This window comes from Melospiza melodia, chromosome 3 (assembly GCF_035770615.1).
Source record: "Melospiza melodia melodia isolate bMelMel2 chromosome 3, bMelMel2.pri, whole genome shotgun sequence".
Lineage (NCBI taxonomy): Eukaryota > Metazoa > Chordata > Aves > Passeriformes > Passerellidae > Melospiza > Melospiza melodia.
In genome coordinates, this window is record NC_086196.1 from 46,545,239 (window position 1) to 46,567,485 (window position 22,247).

General features: G+C 38.6%; 1 long non-coding RNA gene across 2 annotated transcripts; it reads right to left on the bottom strand.

Moving 5' to 3' along the window:
• Nucleotides 1–551: 551 nt before the first annotated feature.
• Nucleotides 552–11,804, bottom strand: LOC134416736 (uncharacterized). 2 transcript variants are annotated; one of them, XR_010027351.1, is made up of 4 exons: nucleotides 11,714–11,804; nucleotides 5,141–5,224; nucleotides 1,980–2,250; nucleotides 552–1,636 (listed from the first exon to the last, which is right to left on the bottom strand). It is a non-coding gene; the product is annotated as an uncharacterized LOC134416736 (long non-coding RNA). The 2 variants fall into 2 exon arrangements; XR_010027352.1 differs by lacking the exon at nucleotides 11,714–11,804 and adding an exon at nucleotides 7,741–7,828.
• Nucleotides 11,805–22,247: the final 10,443 nt, after the last annotated feature.

Sequence of the window (22,247 nt, forward strand, 5' to 3'; positions counted from 1 at the left end):
TAACTGAGGAGAAAAATAGATGTTCCCCACATACTCCTCAGAGAAATCTGTAGCAAGGCTACTTTTTCCCACCATTATTTCCCAGGCCAGCATAAACACAGGCTCCCAGTTTTCACATAGAGTTAATTATTAATTTCTTTAATATAGGATAATTACACAGGTTACATAATTTGTTTTTCTTTCTAATTATTGTGAGTTTATTCCAGCCTTCCTTTAAGTTATTCTAATGTCCTCTACATGAGCTATTCTGCTTGGAAAGGCATGCATGAGCTATAATTTCCTTTTGACATTAAAAGCCACAAATCTAAACATCATTGCGCTACTGCAGAGGAAAAAATGTTTGGCTCTTAACTCAAGATTAGTCTCTGTAGCCATTAAGAAGTGAAAGCTCCATGGAAGTAACAGAACCAAAACCACTGAGATTACATTCCAGTCACAACAAGCACTTAACTGTTGTGGATAAGGTATCTGGGAAATGATATATGGTAAATAACCGACATTCACTTGTCTGTTTCACCAACATGAAAAAAAAATAGTCATTAACACAACTGTAAAGCAGAAACAAATAGATTAATTTATTGAAAAACAATAGTTATTATAAAGGAGTAGCAGAATTCCTGAAATGGAGTCTTGTATCACACTCCGGGAATAAATTAAGACATTAACAGTACTTACAGCATTCTTGCTAGAACACAAAACTTATATTTGCTATGGTTCAGTTACTTCTATAATTAAAAAGAAAACTGTTTTCTGAAGCTCTGTGAGGAAACTATCTAACATAAATATTTAGTTTAGGTACCTAGGATCTTATCCCATAGCCCTAATGAAATTCCTCACCTCTAGAAACTGGAAACACCATCTGTTTGTGACTGTTCATTGAACTAAATAAGGACATATGCTGAAATGCACCTAAATCAAAATTTATAGAGTACAATATGTTGAATTCTGAAAAGGAAGGATTTGGGGGTTTGTGTTGTTATTTTAAAGACAGATACAGTTTGCTATGCTGAACTGGACCTAAAATATGTGAAAGCTATTTTCTAGTCAGCTTCTGTGGCAAGCAAAGAACTGACGCAAATGGAAACTGTCTAGTCCTCCCTTCATTTTCAGTCATAAATTTTTCATCTTGGTTGAATATTTTGTACAGTTGATTTTTTAAATGGATTTTCCTGTTTTGTGTACAAAATCCTAATTTAATCTTGCTTAAAATCCAATAACTCTTGTTGGGTCCAACAATACACAAATCATTAACTGTTTCAAAAATATTTTCTACCTCTTGATTGCATCATTTTGTACTGTCACAAAAATCTTAGATGTGACTTTTTGGCATTTGGTAGAACTGCTCACATAATTTTCAGGAATACCAGCTTCTTCCAGACCTTACTCTTCCTGTTCAGTTCTCCATCCCAGTTCTTGGATTCTGCTGTACTTCTTGTAGCTCAGACTGATTCCATAGGCAAAGTTCCATTACATTTCCCAGAACATGGCATTTTAAAAGAACAACTCTTGCCAGTTGCATGGGTATCTCACCAAGCGACCAGTGAAAACAAGCTGAACTGTTTCCTTTTTGCATCATCTCAAATTCTTAACTAAGGTGCTTCTGGTTTCCTGACAGCAGAGACTAATTTTGTCGTTACTGAAACAGAAGGACAATATTAGGTAATATATCAGGTATTTCTCATCTTTATTACTGATTTTCTCTCTCTCATTTTAATAGTATATAATGTTAATCAGCATTATAATATCAATCATAGTACTGTAGTATCTTTCTTTTCACTCCTTTTAGTGCACAGCTCTTCTTCAATAAACACTGTACAGCCTGTTAAGTCTGTTTATATGACACTGAATTGTGTGCCTTAGGATACAGTAAAATAATCACTAAAATCTGTATCCATGAAGTAACGACTGAAAAGTGGTGTTAGTGAGTCACTCTGAGCAGTATGATTTTACTTCATTAAAAGCAAGAAAATCACTCTTACTCCACTTAGGTGATCCACTTAAAATCATCTTCTCTTTGAGGTTACTGAGGTCATTTCAATAGCTTTGCAGATTGTATAACTCCAGTTCAGTTGGGCTAACCTCCTTGTAATCACAGTGTGAAAAGGGCAGCTCAGGGCAGGATGATTCGGTCTGGGCAGAGCGAGTGTTTTCACACCATGGCATGACTGAAGCATCATCCAGTTCCAACATTTCTAACAGGCCATCATATTCCTCAGCAAGGAAGGGAAGCTGCAGTGCAGTGTCACCCACCTAGAAATTAGAGAAATCCATAAACGTACAGATATTTATAAACCATAAGTAAATTGCCACACGTCATTTCAAGGCAGGCATGGATGGTTCCAGTTGAAAAATGCAGCTTTACATTAAAGCAGAACCCCCAGGCTTTTCTGCATATCATAAATAGGGATTTTAATTGTCCAATTAACATTTTCTTTTTTAGCAATACATCATGATTTCCAGCATTAACAGCAGCACTGCAGCTCATGTTTCTCTGACAACTCTGCCTAATCTGCTTATTACATGTTTTTTAAAGGCTTGGTTTCATGCTTCCCTCTTAGCATATATAGTCACCAGCAAAAAAGTGGGTGTAAAGCTCTCTCACAACAGACTGATAACATTTTACACACACACATTATCCAGATGTATATCACTAGAAAGCAGCAGAGCATAAGGATTTTATGCTTTGGAACAATATTGGTAGATTTTGAGCTAACTGTTACAGGAAGCTATTAGGAGCTCATAAACAATTAACAATGGGACACTCATGTTTCTGCTGATTTAGCAGAAGGCAACAATTTGCTGGTGATTCAATGCTTGTCTCCTAACAGAAACACATAATTTGCTAATCCATTTCAGTCCCTGCCTAGTGATCCTAAAGGATAATGTTAACATTCTTCACCTGTCTCAGCACACAGAATAGATATAATGAGAGTACAAATATACACTGATAAGAATGTAGGTATACCCATCAGCATTAAGTGAGGATGGAGATCTCAGTACAAATAAAGCAGCACCAACTGCAACATCCACTCTGAATTAGACTTTAGGAGTGACAGAACTAAGACTGCTTTTCTCCTGTTGCAGAAATGTGCTTTTGTTGCTGGTCAAGAAGACAGATCTTTCCTACTGACAGCTGAACTTATTTTAATTAAATCCAAGAAAGACCATAAGGGAGGAAACTGTTTTAACAATTTTTGCCCAAATCAAGTAACACTAGCTTTAGGATCAGTATTTTCTGCAGTTATATTGCTGCTGCCTACAGTCTCTTCACCCCAGCTTGTATGATCAGTAGTTGTTGTTGGGTTCTTCTGCTGTATTTTGATGCATGCACAAGTCACAGAAGAACTGTGACTTTTGCATGCAGTAGCCCCTGCACTTTGGATCTGCTCTCAGAGTTCATAAATACAATTTTTCACAGAAAAGATAAAACATTCAAATGAAACATTAGTCCTGGCCAAGGACAAAGGAGGGCATTTAGTGAGTCTTGACATAAAGTTCTGTTGTTCAAATAGTCACAGTGGTAGTGGTAGTTCCTCTCCCATTAAGTGTGATTCCCCATTGTCCTTTCAATGTTATTTTTGCAAGATTTCGCGGTTCTGTTTCACTTGCAGGTTCCCGCAATCCCTGAAGTTCATTATCCTTCACTACTGGTCAAAGAAAGAAACAACCTGGGAACAAAATATATACTGGATTTCAAGGAGGTAGCTATTTGTAGTGATATTTCAATTCATTTATTTTCCTTGGTGCTTTTAAAACTACCCCTTCTGAGCTCTGCCCATTCAAAGTGCAAGTGCAGTACAATTTAGTCGACTTGAACTGGCCCAGAAAAATAGCTGCCTCAACAGAGCTGAGTTTATTTCTTTCATTGCTTGTGGCAACATGCACAGCTTTAATTTTTGCCAAACTAAAAGCAAAATCCCTCAAATTTATGTGGTATACTTATGCCCCATGCTCCAAACAGTGGAGAGCAAAGTCTTAGATTATACTTACTGCGTGCTGAATTTAAAAAATGAATGTTAAAGGAGATTCCTGCATGTGGAAGACATCTTGGTCTCTGATTAGGGCTGGGCAAAAATTACCCTAAGCAATTTGACTTATGTCTAAGATTGTGCAACGCTTTTTGGTATTGAATAAAATTGTTCTTGCTAGTTAGAGGTACAAAGTAAGCTTTATGAAGAATCCAGGGTAGGACACTAACCAGCCATATGTCCAAGGGGTTTGGTCATTCCCCAGGCACATTCCTTTCAGTCAAATGATAAAAGAAGTATATTAAGTTTGATAGAAAAGAAGGGGAAAAAGTCTTTATTTAAATATGACGGTCTATAACATCTGGATTAAGAGTTTCAAACCATCCACTTGGTTTCACAGTGAAAATTAAAATGCTTTGACTCGTCTTTACTGGGAAAAACAAACAAACAAACAAACAAACACAATAAAACACATTAAGCAGAATAGTAAAGGATTTTCCTTTGTGTTTCCCTACAGTCTTTAGGTTTTTATAAGTGAAAATTTCACTTTGTGTGAAAGAGAGCACCAAAGCCACAGTTAGTTGAAATCAGGACCACTAAATCAGTACTACTTCCTTGTAGCAAACCAGACCCCCACAGCAAAGGGGAGCAAAGCATGGGAACTAGAAAGGAAAAATAACTTCTATTTCAACTCACTTGCCCTTGGAAAGACAGACCCAGCACATGGTCTTATCAGCCTCTCCAAAACCTGGCAAACTCTGAGCAGCATCTGATGACTACAATGCTGCTTTTAGCTGCCCTTTTAGTCATGGGTTCACAGCAGGGAAACAAGACATGCCACAGCCTTAATCAGCTAAGTCACACATCCTAGGAAAACACCCACACACAAAGGTCAGAAAAAGACTTCTAAGAGGAGGGTAGAAAAGAAAATGAGATAGGAGGTGATGGTGAAACTCAACTGTTGTGTATTACATGGATTCCGTTTGGTGCCATGGATTTAGCCTAACTCAGGCAATGACAACACCCTTCAGTCTCTCCTCAGAGGAGGTGGGCAGAAGATCTGTCAGGATTAGATGACAACTGTCCATCAGCCTCATCTGTCCCTTCCCTTCACTTCAGTATCTGTAGGCCCAAAGAAGCAATGATGGGGGAAAGACAGTGGATTTACTTACGATGTTTAATTGTCTTAGAAAGGTCAGTCACTGATGTCTTTTTGTTTGTTTTTACACAATGGAGTATTTTACGTATTCTGCTCCCTATTATTAAAAAGAAGAAAAAAGACGTAATCAGACATGGCAAAAGGAAGCAGATCATTGGAATTGTACTAAAGGAAACACAAGCCAAGATAATTATGGCATTTCCTTAAACCCTGCAACACTCAGTAACTGCCTTTTTCAAAGTACAAAAGCCTGTTTTTCTCAGTTTTCTTAGATTATCAGGTTTGCCCTTGAGCACACAGAAGTCACTACTTTAAAGTCCAATTGGATTTGCCTTTGATTTGTTCTTGATCCCACAGAATCTTGACATAATAAAGATTAGATCTAGAGATAATAAAGATTTTCAGCCATCCCAGTATTATTGCCAGTTGCACCTTCCTTAGTATTTTGCTGAGATTTATTTGTATCTATCAGCTTCCTTCAGGACATTAATTCATGTAATAGAAACTGCATTGCAAATTTTAAAAAGTTGTTATCCATCCAAAATATCTAATAATTTTTTATTATTAATTCTTCTTAGTATGCTAAAACAATCCTTTTAAGTATACATAATTTAGGTTATTATTACTAAGGGTTCTGCAGAATGAATATTAGAATTCTGTTTGCACACACAGGGCCTGTTACTACAACTCTTGCTCTTCTGGGTGGCTTTGTTATGATAAGAATGCAAAAATAAGATGTTTTAATGTGACAAATCAAAAGATATGTGAACAAGTCTTTGACTCATATGCAACTGAAAGTATACAAGGATCAATTCATGTGCAGAAACAAAATGGCCCAGCAATTGAACAGGTGTCAAGAATAGACAAGACATTTGACTTTACAAAAACTATATAAATACATGAGTCCCATCTTTTTGATCAGAATATGAATCACACAAACTACATACTCCTGAAAAAGCCCTCTCTCGCTACATTTAGTGGAATACATCCAATGTAGATTTCTCAGGGAAGCTGTGCTCCCATCTGTGGTGACATTAGCAGCAAAAAAAATCTCTTCATATGCTTGCTACCCATTTTCTAAAGTGAAACAGACATCACTCCACGAGGGGAAAAGGCAACGCGACAGGCACAAGCAGGTACGGAGCAGCAGGTTACGTCTGTGGGATGAGGGGCTGTGCCCTGTGGGGAAATGAAGCAACAGGGTCTGATCTGGGCTGCTTGGAGCCACTGACCAGGAGCAGCACACCTGCCAGGTCTGTCTCTCAGCGTGGCAGCAAGGAGTTCCTGCAAGTGCCTTCACAGAGCTCCTTCCTGTCGCAGACATCTTTTATGAAAAATCCTTTCTTTAGGATTTTTCCTCCTGAGAGGCTGAGAGGCCTCAAGAACAAAATGTGAACAATGGTTATCTGCTGCTGTGGAATGCAGGAGATGGATCTTTGATTGGCCCATGTTAGGTGTTTGTAATTAATGGCCAATAACAGCCCAGCTGGCTCAGACACAGAACCCGAGCCACAAACCTTTGTTATCATTCTTTGCTATTCTATTCTTAGCTAGCCTTCTGATGAAAGTTTTTCTTCTATTCTTTTAGTATAGTTTTAATGTAATATATATCATAAAATAATAAATCAAGCCTTCTGAAACATGGAGTCAGATCCTCATCTCTTCCCTCACCCAAGAACCTTTGTGAAACACCATCACACCTTCCCACAGAGAATTCTACAGTGACAAGGAAAGCAGTTCTAGCCCTGGATACTCAGTACACCTGGGACTTGTTTCCTCATGCCATGCCATTCAGTGCTTGGACTGCAAAATTTGGTTAATTTAGGTAATTTAACTACACACTCAGTGTAAGTTAGAAGCACGTAGGTGCACATGACTGTAACAGAGCCATCACCACTGAAGACAAGGATTGCCATAAGGGAAACAGCTAGTACAGGAGCATCCATGAGAACATTGTTGCATAAGCACACTTAATCCCATTTTAACAAACAAGACTTTCATCACAAGATGAGAACTTCAAAAACTTCCACTGTCATGGGAGGAAGACCAAGAGACCCAAGAGGATATCAGCAATGCATTACTGATCAAAGATCAACGCAAAACACAGTTTATATAGGTGATACAATTATGTAATGCTTAACGACCAAGCCAGGAGGAAGGCCCTTGCCCCAACAAACTCTAATGATTGTTCTTAGTGTGTGCAACATAAGAAGCAACAGTAGAGCCTAGTGCTAAGAGCAGTTTTTGAAGCAAGAGGTATTTGACAGCAGGAAAATTTGAAAGCGTGACTCGTCCGACAATGGAGCTGTACACCACGTGCCAGAGGAGGAGCAGTAGGCCCAGAGAGACACCAAAACAGCAGGACAGATAAAAGTGAGTAAAAAAAAGGTTTGATAATTTCAAAGGGTGAGGAAATCACAGAAGCTTAGATCTGAACACATATTTTGCTTGCAGGATGAGTTTCATTGTACAGATGGTTAATATTTCATCTCAAAGTAAAGGCCATTACACTGTATGTGCTGACTTCTGCTCAACAAATACATTCTGTTTCTTTCCTACCCCCATGAATTTCCCATTGTTATTTAATAAGAATTTTAAGACATTGGAGCTTACATAGTCCCAGCCACAGATCCAAAAGTTATGGCTGAAATGTAGCTCCAAGCTGTTCTCTGGCCCTTCTCCACCCAGGGAGAACTCTGGCTAAGTACAGAGCTATAAAATTTCCTTTAGGTGACCAGAAGGCTTTTATATTTGTGTGCCTCCTGACTGATAATCTTCTCCAGACACTCATACATGTATTTAGGGATGGCAGTAGACATAAAAACAAAGAGCTGAAATCTGAAAGTCTGTTATGCAACTGACCGAATGTTTCCTTTTCAGTTTGGTATTTGCTTTCCCTTTCAGAGTTACATAAAACAACCTTATAGGTTTGATTCCATTTCGTTGTCAGCTTTAGTGGATATTTTTAGTACAAAAATTTCAACACTATCTTGAAACAGTTTTAAGCTAAGGACAGACATGGACATACAGTGACATGGACAAATGTAACTTGACTCTACTTTTCTAAACAATAGAGATACTGAAACTGAAGTTAATCTCTCATGTTGTAGCTGTTTTCAAAGTAAAACTGCCAAGAGGAAAGGAATACAGTAAAAATGTTTGAATACACAAACACTGTAGAGAAGATAACAGATAATAAGTTTCTTGAAAGATTTTAAGAAATGCAGATGTGGAAAATTGTCATCTCCTAAATCATCTCCTTATCCGTGACTACTTCTGTGTTTGTCTCAAGTAGCAGTCACCTTCTTCTCATATCTACATGCAATTTTTAACTTTTGGTAAAAGAAAATATGTTATTTCAGGCCAAGCCTATAACAGACACAGAAAAGAATCACAATAAATACACTAATACCATCTAGACCTCTGGTAAGTTTTACAAAGATGCTGGAACCCAGACAGGTACATCCTGTGTAACAGTGATGCCTGCACAAACATTTGAATTTCTGATAAAATTTAAGCAACGTGAAAAAAACCCAAACCTTAGCTCTCCACTGCCCTTCACAGTCACCTGAGCCAAAGCAGCACTCTGAGAACAAGCTGCAGGAGATAAAGAGATCCTTTCTTTTTAAGAGCTCCCCACAATTATGTGAATGACAACAGTTTTTGTTTGTAGCCTGAGAATGGATGAAGACTGACAGAGGAAATCTTAATCTCTAAGGAGATTACTCTTCTTTTGTTTTAATGGAAAAAAATTAGTCCTGTTAAAAGAAACCTTTCAATGCAAAGCAGACTTACTTCCTTCAGTAATATTATTCAGTATTTAAATAACCAGTTTAACAAGAACAAAAAGACCTAATTTCAGAACTGGATATCAGGTGGACACGCAATTAACAGCCCAAAGAGAATTACAGTCTGAGTCTATTTAAAAGACTGTTGTGAATACAATGTTTGACTGTCCTGTTTCTTTTTTATTTGGACTTATTAATAGCCCCTATCCCAGTGATTCTATCTAGGTAAAGGGACTATCAAAGTGTTCCTTTCCATTTTCAAAAAGTATTTTCTAGTATTGTCACTCTGAAGCTTCATATACCCATGTAAAATTTTTGCTTACCTATCTTTAGTATTTTTATACCAATTGCTGTTTCAGATTGCCTGTTTTGTTCTCGCACTCAATATATCATTATCCAAAATTTGATTCTACCACAAAGGCCATTGGTTTTTAGTTTTTATGACCTTTAGTTTTGTTTCTGAATTGTCAGTGGTACACATATATGTATCACCACATGCTAAAAAATTGGTTGTTATACTCAGTATATAATAAAAATTACATCTAGTTGAACAGGTATTTTTAGTGACTTGTTTCAAAATTATATTAGATATCATTTTGATTAGAAAAACTAACTTGTCACATATTGAAGCAAGAACTATGTTTGTCTGAAATTGAGAAGGTGGCTGGCTATATATCCTATTTTCATATTAAATCCTGTCTAGTTAGCCTTCAGAGTAATTTTCCTAAATTTGAAGGGCTATATGAGAAAGGAATGCCAAGCTTCCCAGACAGAGTATTCAGTACTTTTAGTCAAACTATCATGTTTGACTTTTACAAGATTTTTTGCTAATAACAGGCCAAAGTGAGGGTTCTTTGTTTGATTTACTGTTAGCCAGTTTAAATATATAATACTGTAGAGACAGACTTGAACAGCAATGATGCCTAGTCTTCAAAATTTGTTAAAGACAACACAATTATAGCCATGCACTCACCAAGACAGAACTTGATTTGTTTGGATTTTATGCCCTGTCTTTGACTTTCCAACTACTGATGAATAAATGCATAGTGGGAAGCTCCTGCAAATCTAAATTCTTAAGGAAAAATCTCATTGCTTTAGTTCTCAAAAGCTAACTTTAGCATATTGAGTTTTGCCTCCTAGAAAACTTAAGTGAAGCCTTCTTATAATTCCATTAATCTAAGTGTTTCTCCTCTTATATCTATAAATATTATTCAGAGGTCTCAGTGTGTCAGTGAACAGATTCTGATGACTAAGCCAGCAAGAAATGCCTGTAGTGTTTTTCCTGATCTTTCTTTTCAGTCTTTCTAACAGGGCACAAGTCAGCAAGAATATATTAAAGAATGGAATTGCAAAATTCAGGAGAAGAAAATTATAGCCAGAGGTTTCCCCCTGTGTCATTGTCTGCAAGCACATAAGAAGAATCATACTATCCATAGATAATAAGTATTTCTGAAACAAAGTCAAGCACCAGCTTAAGACAGATATTTTAACCTCACAGCCTACATGGCTTTCTAAGAAAGATGCAATTTAAATCAGAGGTAAAGGTATTATGCTGAATTAACTGATAAGGTACCCTAATCTTATTCTGTAAAAGTGATTAGAGTAACTGATGATTTTAATGGTCTCTTCTGATCTTAAAAACCATGAAGGCCTTGTCTGCTTTTTTTTTCTGAAGTTGATCAAGAGTTCAGTGCCTCCTGATATTTTTGGGAGAAGTCCTAAGATAATACAGATATTGCACAGATCATCAAAATTTAGAACATTCCCTAAAACTTTTGGGAAAACGTAAATATTGCACAGCTAGCCATACAGAAAATTTAGGTAAGAGGATGAAGTTATTAACAAGATTTTTCATGCACAGCGTTTGTCTAGTCTCACTGCACTTGCTGTTTTGCTAACTCTTAGTGCGTCCATCAGGCTGCCAATGCTCATGTAAACTTGTTTTGCAGCAGTTCAGTTTTTAGCTTTGCAGCTTGGGGGGGCTGGGAATGCTTCTCTATTTATTCTCCTCTACAAACCACAGAGCCCCTTCCAGCACATAGAAACTATTAGAGTGATGAATTATCCATTCCCTCTGCTCCCAGATGTAACCATCTCAGTTACTCATACAACTAAATATTTGTTGTCATCTCACATTTGTAAGTCTTCTAGCGTGGCCAAAGTAGGAAAGCAGCAACACATAAATCAAAAGTTTTAATTTTCCATTCCATATGCCACAGCCTGCTAGAAGATCCAAAACAGACTGAAGTAGCTGTAAAGGAACACAGACCTTACAGCCCTGTGTACAAGACAGCAAATGTAGTCTTTTACCAGGTCAGTTAATGTTGTGTAGGCCTTTTATAACAATTATTTGCTTAGAAATTTTAGTGTCTCAATTTTATTGTGCTGAATGGAAGAGCAGTTCAGCTGCTGTTCTGAATCTCTCTCCAAATAAGTATTTTTCTTTCCATAGCCCATACAGGGAGCTGAGCACAGCTACATTGCTAAATTGGGTGCCCGTAGGCTGCGTGACTGCCCTGCGCTGAGCACAGCACACACTGCCATCCACAGCCAAGGCAGCTTTTTGCCATTTGAAGCAGACAGCAGAGCACACTCTCCCAGCAGACCTCTCTCATGCACTGGCAGAGTTTAATTCAGCAGGAACCTGTGTGCACTACATGCATGTGCCAGAAAGTGCTCTATGGCTTTTGCCCTACATGGCCAGCTGGGAGCCCTGGGAAACTTCATCTCTCAGGATAATACAAGGTCCAGGTGCAGCAGTAGGCTTAGAGACCTTCAAAGCAAGGTGCCTTACTTACCTATTTTTCCTAAGACACAGTTCCAGGAGAATGGAGAATGTCTGGGATCATGTCACTGTGCTGTAAAATCACTCCTCCCCCAGCTCTCACCTCTGCCAGCAGCACACGATGACGTATGAGGGGAAGCTTCAGGCTGGAGAAGAAAGAGCTCAGACCAGACAGCAGCATGAAGAAAGTGAAAATACAGGAAAGGGGATAATAGTATTTAGGACCAAGGATTAATATTTTACAAGAGATCTGTTTTGCTGGGCTGCACTTTCAGCAGTAGACCTGTGAGCAGTTGTAGAGCTCCACTCTAGGCTCTGTCTCTATTCCAATTTCAGCCCCACCGTTTTCCCTTGATTCATTTCTGTGGTGAGGAAATCCCTAAAAAGGAAATAATCTATGCTTCAGGCAGCTCCTGGATGAGAGCAGGATGATGGGGTGTAGGGCATGGGGATCAGTCTGGATACAGCCCCTCCATCGACTCTCTCTTCCCCTGAGCCTGCCTTCAGCCTGTCCTGCTCAGTGTCTCTGGGTATGACAAGTATGTCCATACTCTTTGCATGACCCATGGAGTAAGGACACAAACCCACTGAGAATCATCCTTTCAGCCCTCAAAACTATGCAGAACAGCAGCAGATGCTGCTTGGGGAAGGGATTTAAGCCCAAGATGGAACTCCCTGTCTGTTTAACCTCTGCCTCTCCCTCCAAGAATTTCCTTCCTTCCTTCCCACACAGTAAGTAAGTTTGAGGGACTCTTTCTGCCCTATGCCAAAAGGACGCTTTTTTTTCTTTTCTAATGAACAAATTAAAATGTTGATGACCTGGACTTTCATGAGAGATTTAGTTCTTTTGCCCTTTTATTTGGGTGCCATTTGTGCCTTTCTCCCTTTGCTGCTGTTGGGAAGAGGGTCAGGGAAGCCATGTGAAATGACTGGATTTCTGCTATGCTCCAAAGTACAGTCTAGGGTGCCTTCCTATTGTTTCTAGAAAGTTATTCTGCATCTTAAACTCCTGTGGTTTGTCTCCATGCCTGGGAGTTTTGGATTGCCCTTTGGTGAGAAGAGAGATATTTTGGGAGCAGTCCTTTAGTCTGGCCAAAAATAAGTACAATTAAGACAAAATAAGGGAAAAAAGGGATGAGTTTTTGCCTAAAATTAAGTGTTGACAGAGCCACCACAATGTACCATCCCTGTTACAAGTTTCAGATTTTGACCATATTATGTCACTTCTCTATAGCAGAACAGAGATTTCACTATGTGACTCTTGCAGAGGAATTGCAGACAAAAAGGCTGATGTATTTCAGTAAATTAGCTGTGTTGGAAATTCCTTAGTATGTCAGGACTTTGTGGCTTGTTGATCAGGTAGTTTACCAGACTGTAAAAAAATAAAGGTCTGTCTTTCGTTTCCTGTTTGATCCACAGGCTCCTGCCAGCCTTGCTCTGCAAGATGGGGAGGAGGAGGCAGACTCCTCCTTGACACAGCCTGGGAGACAAACCCCTGACTCCAGCCACAGCTGCACCAGGAAAGCAGCACTGGTCTTGGCAAAGCTTCTTTGTGCCATACAGAGGAAATTTCTTATGCTGTTGAGCAAAGCAGAGCCCTCTCCAGCTGGTGTTTGCTAAGTCACAAAAACATGATACAGTTATTCAAGACAAGGGTTACAGAGTCCTGTGCTGAATGTGGGAAGGAGGTAGCTGTCCTCATTGAAATATGGCTGCTGCTAACATTTTGGCCCTTGTGAAAATCACTGTGCTCCTGCACTCTTCTATGGCCATATTTGGGCAGGATTTCATTTTAGATCTTATCAAGAAGTCTTTCTTGCCACAAGAAAAGAATTTGCAAAACTGTCAAAACTTTTGTTTCTACATTTACTCCTTCAAATACTTCAGAGCTTCTGAAGGCTTTTATTTTCAGTGCTTAGAATAAGTGCAATGCAAGAAAGTTTTGACAGTCCAAAATACTTCTTTGCACAGTACTTCTTGCTTTTATAATTTATAGCCCAGCATGTGTATTTTTACTATGCTTTTTGATTCATAGTAATGCCATAACTTAAAACATGGTCCTTGGATGTCAGTGGTTCAACATGAATAAACAAACTTGAGCAATAAGAATCTAAGACAATTCTCCTTTTAGTCAAAAAAGAGTGAATGTCTGAACTGTGGACTTTTCAGCCAGATCTCATTACCACTCTTTTCAAGTAAGCATTTCAGAATGGTTTGAACACCACCAGCAAACCAGGAACATGAACGCTGGCAGGGTAAGCTAGGCCTCCTGTCACTAGCATTATACCTTCCAGCTCAAAACATGATGGTTTCTTTTGCCCTTTCTCCCACATTTTTGACCTTAATTGCTGTGGAGTCGGGGCTGCCATTTAGCAAACTACTTGAGCTATGCATTAACCTATATTTAAGATGAGACTCACTCCTACAAAATAAAAGTAGTCCTCACACCCTGCCTACCATGTCTCTGCATCTCCCTTGGACTTTCACAGTAAGCAGCTGGATAGCGAAACAAGACAGCGTTATTTAGGTGCTTTGGCTTCCCAGGCAGTGTGAGGAGAGGGTCAGAGTTGCAGCACTGAGGTGGCTGAGGCACCTTCCTGCAGCCACGAGCGCTGGAGCCAGCAGGGATGAGTGGGGAGGCTGGGGACGGGGCCAGGCAATGACAGCAGCAGCTCCCAGGCACGAACAGCACCAGTAGGTCACTGGCAGGCTTCCACTTAGAACAGCCCACTGTGCATTAGTGCAGTCTAAATAGGCATTTGGCAAGCCTCACAACACCTCATAGGAGAGCATCTCACTCCTTAATGTCATCATTAGTTCTGCACTGAGCACATCCCTTTTCAAGGAGGAAACAATAAAGAAAGGCAAAATTCTTGAGGCAACAGTGCAGAGAAGCCTCAAGAGTTGTGGTTCCAGAGGACAGATCTTGCTGACAGCTCCACTGCTTTCTACAGGATTACTACAACACAGTGAAAAACAGAAAAAGTTGAGTAGAAGCAGTCAAAAAAGAATATAAATCTGAACACAATCTGATCCAACTCAGTCCCATGTTAGGTATTGGAAGTAAATCTTGAAACTCCCAACAGTTTGTCTTCACTACTCAAGAATAAAACTTCAGGTCAATCCTTCACAGAATTCCATTATGAGTCATCGTGTTGCAGGAGACATGTATATGCCCAGTTTTGAGAAAATATAAGTGATTTTAAACTGTGTGCAAAGAACCTACTCAATTATTATAGTAATAACATGCATGGGAATTAAAATAGCCAGTCTCAAAACCAGAAGGCTTGGAAACAAAGAAACTCAAATTGCATTTCTCTGAGGTAACTACTAAAACAATATAAATGGGTACAGATAACACCATTCAAAGGACATCTGTGAAAGCGTGTTAAAAAGGTGCTTCTCTTCACAATTTGTCTATGGATATCTCAAAACCTTTATATCCAGTCAGCTAGGAGGGTGTTCAAACTGTTTATCTGACTTCCACATTTATTTTATTGCTTACACTCTGATGTGCTGATGCCCAGCAGCTTCTCAAATGTGTACCTGATAACATTGCTTCCGACAAATTTGTAATATTTATTGCAACATCAAGAACGATGAAAGAAAAAAATATAAAGTTGCTGTCAGCTCAAAGCAAATTTACTCGGTTGATGGATTATAAGAATTCTTCAGTAAGAACCTTAATAAAAAGTTTATATTGTTTTTCCCATGTGAACAGCATCTCTTGGTAATTATCCATTCCTATATGGCACTTGGATCCTTTACATAATCAAAAGTTGTGAGACTAAGTTCCCACTCCAGTAGAAAAATTAATCATTTCACTTAACATTTCAGTGGCAGAAGAGGCTGGTACTCTCCATTTCACATGCAACAAAGAATATAATTGCCCACAAAGCATGTGAAGAACTGTGCTTAGCTTTACTCAAAAGGCATATTGTATAAAAGCTGTAAACTCTCAAGCTGAATATAGAATTCTCACTCTTTCTAAAGACTATTCATGCTGATTCACACAAGCATTGATGATTAACTACACTGTGCTCCTCCATCCCTCCTTTATGGAGCATAAGGCTGTGCTTGTAGGATGGCACACACCTGCTAAATACATATTTATGGAATGAAATCCAACCTGTGTGTTCACTGTCCTTACCTCATGTGCTTACATATTATACTGCCCAGTTATCTCTCTGGAAGAATGAAATATTTTATGCTTATATGCAATTTTTTCCAGCAAAAAGTTATTTCTTAAAACTATTGTGCCTTTGAAAATATAACAAGCTCAGCAATATTTTTTGTCTAATAATTTAACACCCACTGCTCACACATTCGAGAATTCAAAAAGGCATGTAGCAGATTTCAGAATTTGGGATCAGTAAGAATTTTGCTGGGTAATAAAGCACAACCTTGAGTACAGTATATTTGGCTTCTGCAGAGCAATTGGGTAACTCTATTCAGCAACATTTCATTTTACTGGGAAAAGGCAGCATGGTTGCTCTCTACTAACAGAATATATTTTAAAGTCAGGCCAATTGCATTCTAAGATGGATCAGGTTTATATTATAAATTGGAGTTCAGCTAATCATTGAGTTTTGACAGAAGAATCAAAAGATTACAGGGACTACATTATCGACAGTTTTTCATTAAGGAGTTTTAAAACCCATATCCATGGGTTTTAAAAAACTATCTTGGGGCTCAAATTGAACACAAATTACAGGCTGCTAAGTCATATCTCAAGTGCACTGTTGCAAGGTTATCCAGCAGTCAATTCCCCAATCCTATAAGCAGTGGTATCTTCCACACTGTGCTGCACTAGTTGATTCTACTGGGAATACTTTCAGGCACTGTTGCAGCTACTCTGTGGCAACAGCTGGTCAAGAATCCCAAGAACTGAGAATAAAATTCACACAAACTATTAGAAGAAATCAATTTGCTTTGTGTGCTGACAATTTAACACAGTAGCTTCATAGTAAATCAAGAGGTGACATATGGGAACTGGATTTCACTGATCCCTAGCCATCAGACAGGATGAGTCCACATCATTCTCCAAGTGCACACTTGGCTCTCCTCCCTGCATGCATTTGGGCATAGGGCCATGCTGAAAATGAGTGCACCAGAATCTTGATGCATCCTGCAGCCTACACCCAGCCCATCACCCCTTGCAGCAGTGTTGCAGGGCAAATGCTGACACATTTGCACTCAACGGGCTGAAACGAAGCCTTGTCATTTGTGGATTCTTTTGTTTGTTTGCGGTTTTTTAATTGGCTGAAAACAGAAGTGCTGAGGTGTAAAATCAGGCTGACTCCTGTTCTTATCTCTGCCACCAGAGTGGTACCAAAAATGTTAATCAATATAGGTATTGGTGTTTTATATAGGTAAATACTGGTTTGTCATTACCAGCAGCCATCTAGGAATTATTTATTTGAAATATTCCTTTGCAAAGACAACTGTTACAGTTCCATGTATATTACATAAGTGCAGGTGAAGAGCGTACCAGTTAATGGAAATACTAACTGGACTCAAGTATCACAGACTAGCCTGGAGATTAGCATTTAAATTTACAATTGATTGCTGCTGGGTTCTCTGTGTTTGTTTTAGTTGTTTGTTTAAATTTCTTAATCCAAGACTCACAACCATTTAAATATGTACAAGTAGAGGCCCTAATGACTGCAGTCTTCAAAAATTAATTAAAAACATATCAGAACTCTCCACCATATTGTGCAGAACTAAACCCAGAAAGTGGCTCTTGTGGCTATGAAAGATGGAAATGTATCATCCAGTGACAGATTATGTTTCTTAATCCGAAACATTTCCCTACTTACATGGCTGTTTCCAGGGACTGACAAAGCCGAGTATGACTAGAGGACCAATCAGCTGTACTGGGTAGAACTAGCAGATGACCAAAACAAGTATACTTAAATAAAGTGCCTAAAAGTTCAATAGCAGAGTTGGACAAATTTGATAATGTGGGATTTTGATAATGTGGGATTTTCAGCCCTTGAACAGTAATCTGTGCAGGTACCTGCTACCCTTCAATCATAGCTGTCACAGCATCAAGCCTAGGAGAGTTCAAGTGTCTGGACAATGTTCTCAGGTATATGGTGTGATTCTTGGGGTGTCCTGCACAGGATCAGGAGCTGGACTCAAAGATCCTGAAGGGTCCCTTCCAACTCAGTATATTCTATGATTCTGTGATTAAATAATGGCTTTTTCCCAATACTCATCAACAGGTGTACTCCTTACAGCAAGGGAAAATATCTTCCACCACAGATACTAAAAAGCTTGTAGTGTTTGTGATATAAATATTTGAAGTGCTTCAGTTTTTGCTTCAGAGGAAACAGCCATGCAGCCACACCCACAAAATGACTTATGCAAAACTTATTTTGGAGACAAAACCAAAACCACTCATGTTTCTCCTTAAACTAATTTAGGGCTTTTCAGTCAAATTAATGTGAAGAAATATATTTAACTTCAGCAGCAGTCTCATGTTTAATTTCCTCAAATCCTGTAATTGTTATCAGCTTTGTAGTAAATAAAAAGATTCTTACCTGGGAAAGAGACAGGAGCACAGTTCAGGCATTTATTTTTCTAAGCAATCAGTGAATACACTGTTATAAGCTCTGAAATATCAGGCCTCCTTTGGTAAAAAAGAAATCCCTGTAACCCAAATGCACAGAGGTAAACATTTACATTGTTCACACATGTACTTGGTCTGCCTAATTTTCCAGCACTCTCAACTCCTCAGTCAGCAGTTGGCTTAGGAAGATTCCCAGCAACAATAAAGCTGAGTGCAATGCATGGACTCTTTGCAAATGGTGGCATTTCCTACAGAAGATACGAAAACTGTTAAGTATGACATCCAAGACACTTGGCAAATATGCATGACTGAAAGTGAATTGTAATGTTCTAGAAGCCAAGTAAAAACTCCAGTGGTGAGACTGGAAGCAGCAGAGGCAGCAGAAATATGATGAATTAAAAAAAAAAAAAAAAAAGTTCCACAGAAGTATAGAGCCAATAAAAGTACCATAAGGAAATGAAAAAGCTCTCTCAGTTTACTTATAATCAAGGCATATTTTACTGACAGATCAAGAGTCCACATGATAAGATGTCTTATATAACATTAAGAATTTCACCTCATTACAGGCTTCATTTGAGCTACAAAAGCAAGAGATTTTGTATACTTCATGCTGACAGTTCTGGAGAGAAACTGCAATAAAATTCTCAAATTTATTCAGATTGATTAGCAATAACCATACTGCAGCAGCTGCCTTGCCAGTGCTCAGCACTTTGTGTGCATGAACAGCACGAAATATGTGACAGTACTGTGATTTTCCTGATATTTGTAGTTACACAATATGAAACCTATATTTAAGGAGGAAGTTTAACTAAAAGGCAGCTCTTGTTTAAAAAATGGCCAAGTGAAACTCCAGGAGTATGTAGAAAGTTAGCACAATGTATGTTCACAACTATCAAAGACTCTGAAATTCAAACTCTCATTAAACAATATTTGCTTAAAAATCACAAGAGGCTTAAAAACACAAAAATATTTTTGGAGTATTTGCCAATCTTCATGTGCTGAACCAAGGCACTCTAACACCTTCCATCACTCAGAGTACAGAATAGAATCAATGCCCACGTTGCTGGTTCTGTTAGGCAATCTCCCTCAAGCATCCCTGAGATGGATAGCTACCATTAATCACACTGGACTGGAAAGCTCATCTATTCCTGGCTTGATAGGGTAGCACTTTCTCTCAGGTAAGTGCTTCAGAATGAGAGTAAAAATTACTTTCATAGTCCCAGCCATCTATTTCAATGAAGCTGAGCACTGAAGGAGATTTAACAGCACATCCTGTTAGTCCTCAAGTATTTTCGACCTAATATTCTTTTCAGATTACTGCACTAGGACTGATCAAACTGGTGTTTTGGAGAGGTAGTAATTTCTCCTGACACTTTAATAGCAGCTGGGTCAGCACTAGAAAACCAGCTAAGAGATGTTCTAGCTCACTTCAGCTCTCAAGCAATGAATATGACACCCAAAAGATAATGCTGATCAAGAACTGAGAATAAAACAGCACCACAAAAAGTCCTCTCACTGATATTCACTCCCTGCTCCAGCATACTTGTAGTTTTGAGAAAATGCAGGATATTTGGTTCTGTTCACTAAGAAATAAAAAATGCGTCAGTACCTGGGAACTTTTTGAGGAAAAGCAAGTATTTTATGGTTCAAGAACTTGAATCATTTATCTCCAGTGTGGTACTTTAAACTTTTGGACAAATAATTCTGCAAATGCACATAAACTTCAACAAAACCCATGTCAAACCCTTCTTGTAGAATAACCAGAAATTTGGATGCAGTAGCCAGTTGCAGTTGAGGGAGACAGTGACACAGAAAGAGGCAAAGCACGCAATACAATGCCTAATGAAATCCTGCTGATCCAACACTTGAAAGTCTAAAATCTTCATGTACCCCCAGCTGACTGCTGACTCCTGTCTTACAGCATTTTCAGCTAATGCTTATCTTTAGAGACAAGATGATAATTGGTAAGTACCCTGTACACTCCTACATCATGTTAAGTTTTTAATGTCTTGCTTTCATAGTCCTTATCACATGTGTGTATCTGGTATTATAACAACTGTATTATAATAACTTCTGTTCCTTTAGCTGCCCTGAGAAGTGAGAAACAATATTTGGAAGAAATAAAAGCAATAAACCCAAGTGCTTACATTTACTTCCTAAATAAAGCACAAACAAAGTCATGCTTTCGTAAGTAGCAAATCCTTGACCACATGAGTAAAGTTCTTAGGTTAAGTGGTGATAGTAAAATCTGATCTTATGGGCCAGAGAGAAACAATGTGTTTATGTGCTCTGCATTAGTATTCTGGAGAAAGCCATCTATTTGGTTACAGGAAAACTAAACAAGGCCAAAACTGTACCAGCAGATAATTACTGTGAAGCCAGCCATTGCAAATGACCGATTATGCAAAGAGGGCCTTGCGCAGCGCTTAGCAGGAGATCTCATGAGTAGCAGCTTCCTGAAATAAAAGCAGCTGAGTACAGATGAGCTTGAGACAGCAGCTGGAAACAGGCCCTGACCAGGCAGGCGGGAGCACACGTTGTACTGAGGCACCTGCAAAGGGCAGTCTGCTAAACAAGTCCTTTGGCCATACAGGGCAGCGTTTCATCTCCCTGCCTTGGTGTCCCACCGCCGCCCTAATCGACAGAGAGAGACAAACACAGCTCTTCTCACAAGGTCACAGCAGGAACAGAGGTACAGGAGGAGTCCACCAACCACAGAGAACTGACACCTTTTCTAGACCTCATATTTGCTCTCCACTTCTGAACCTCAACCTAGATTTCCAACTGATGGCCGGATCAAAAGGAATAAAGTTGTCCACTTCCTGGGAAGAAGCTACTTGGCAAGAACCTTGATGAAATTCAAGAAAACATGAAAATAACATGTATTTTTAATTAAAAACACAAACATATGGCATTCACAGGCCATTACAGAACTTTCAGTCACATCTCCATATCTGTATTGTGAAGCCAGAGAAGAGGAAACAAGTACAGATCAAGTATATAAAGAAGTAAAGTAAGAACAAAACATCCCCTAAAAGTTGCACTCTAACAGGAAAAATTGATCTTTTCAACAACTTGAGTAAGGAAAAAAATTCCATTACACCTACACATCCAGAGTCATTTTATCTGCTAGACCAAAGGAATTCTTGGATCAAAATTGCACTGACACCTACCTATGTGCAGCTACAGAGCTGATGCAGAGTTTTAACTTTTGAAAACTGTGGAAAAAACTGGCTAGTTTATTTTCATTTCTCCCAATATTTTTCCAGAGTCAAGGAATGCCAGTGTCACTGAAAATCCTTTCAGAAACAATCATGTAAGTAATGAACCCAACAACTTCAAAATGGGGGGGGGGGGGGTGTTGTGACATGGGCTATCCTTTTTTTCAACATCTTCTTACTTAACACCAGAACAAGTTCACGACCTAATTATTATTTCCTCCTCCTTCTCCCATTCTAAATGTGCAAATACAACTCATCAATCCCAAGTATGCATTAGATTGAGGAAAGCTCCTTTAAAATTATTCTCAAATTGCATTTCCTATACTTTGATGTGTACATAAAAATGTTTCCCTTATTTTCATTTACTGCAATTACTAATGTTGTGAATATCTTGGTTGTAAGAGACTTACATTCGCCATAACTTAATCTTTCAGTTCTTCTCAAGAACTGCCTGTTCTTCTGCAATTAAGTTACCCTCCGTGAATCCCACACTACTCTGTCTTCTTTTGTCATATGTAGAAATTTCTGCAGCTAGTGCAGCAAACTTTCCAGTCTCATAAATCATTTTTATCAGCTATTTCTAGAAAGCAGTGATAAAGCCTTTTCAATCAAATTATAAGTGTTTTGTAACCTGAGTTTTTAGTCAAGATAAATTTTGCTTCATAAAATATTTAAGTCATCAGCTGCCTAAAGAATTTTAAAAGCGTTTGTTATAACAGCAAGGCACGGATAAATTCTTTACTTCTAAGTAG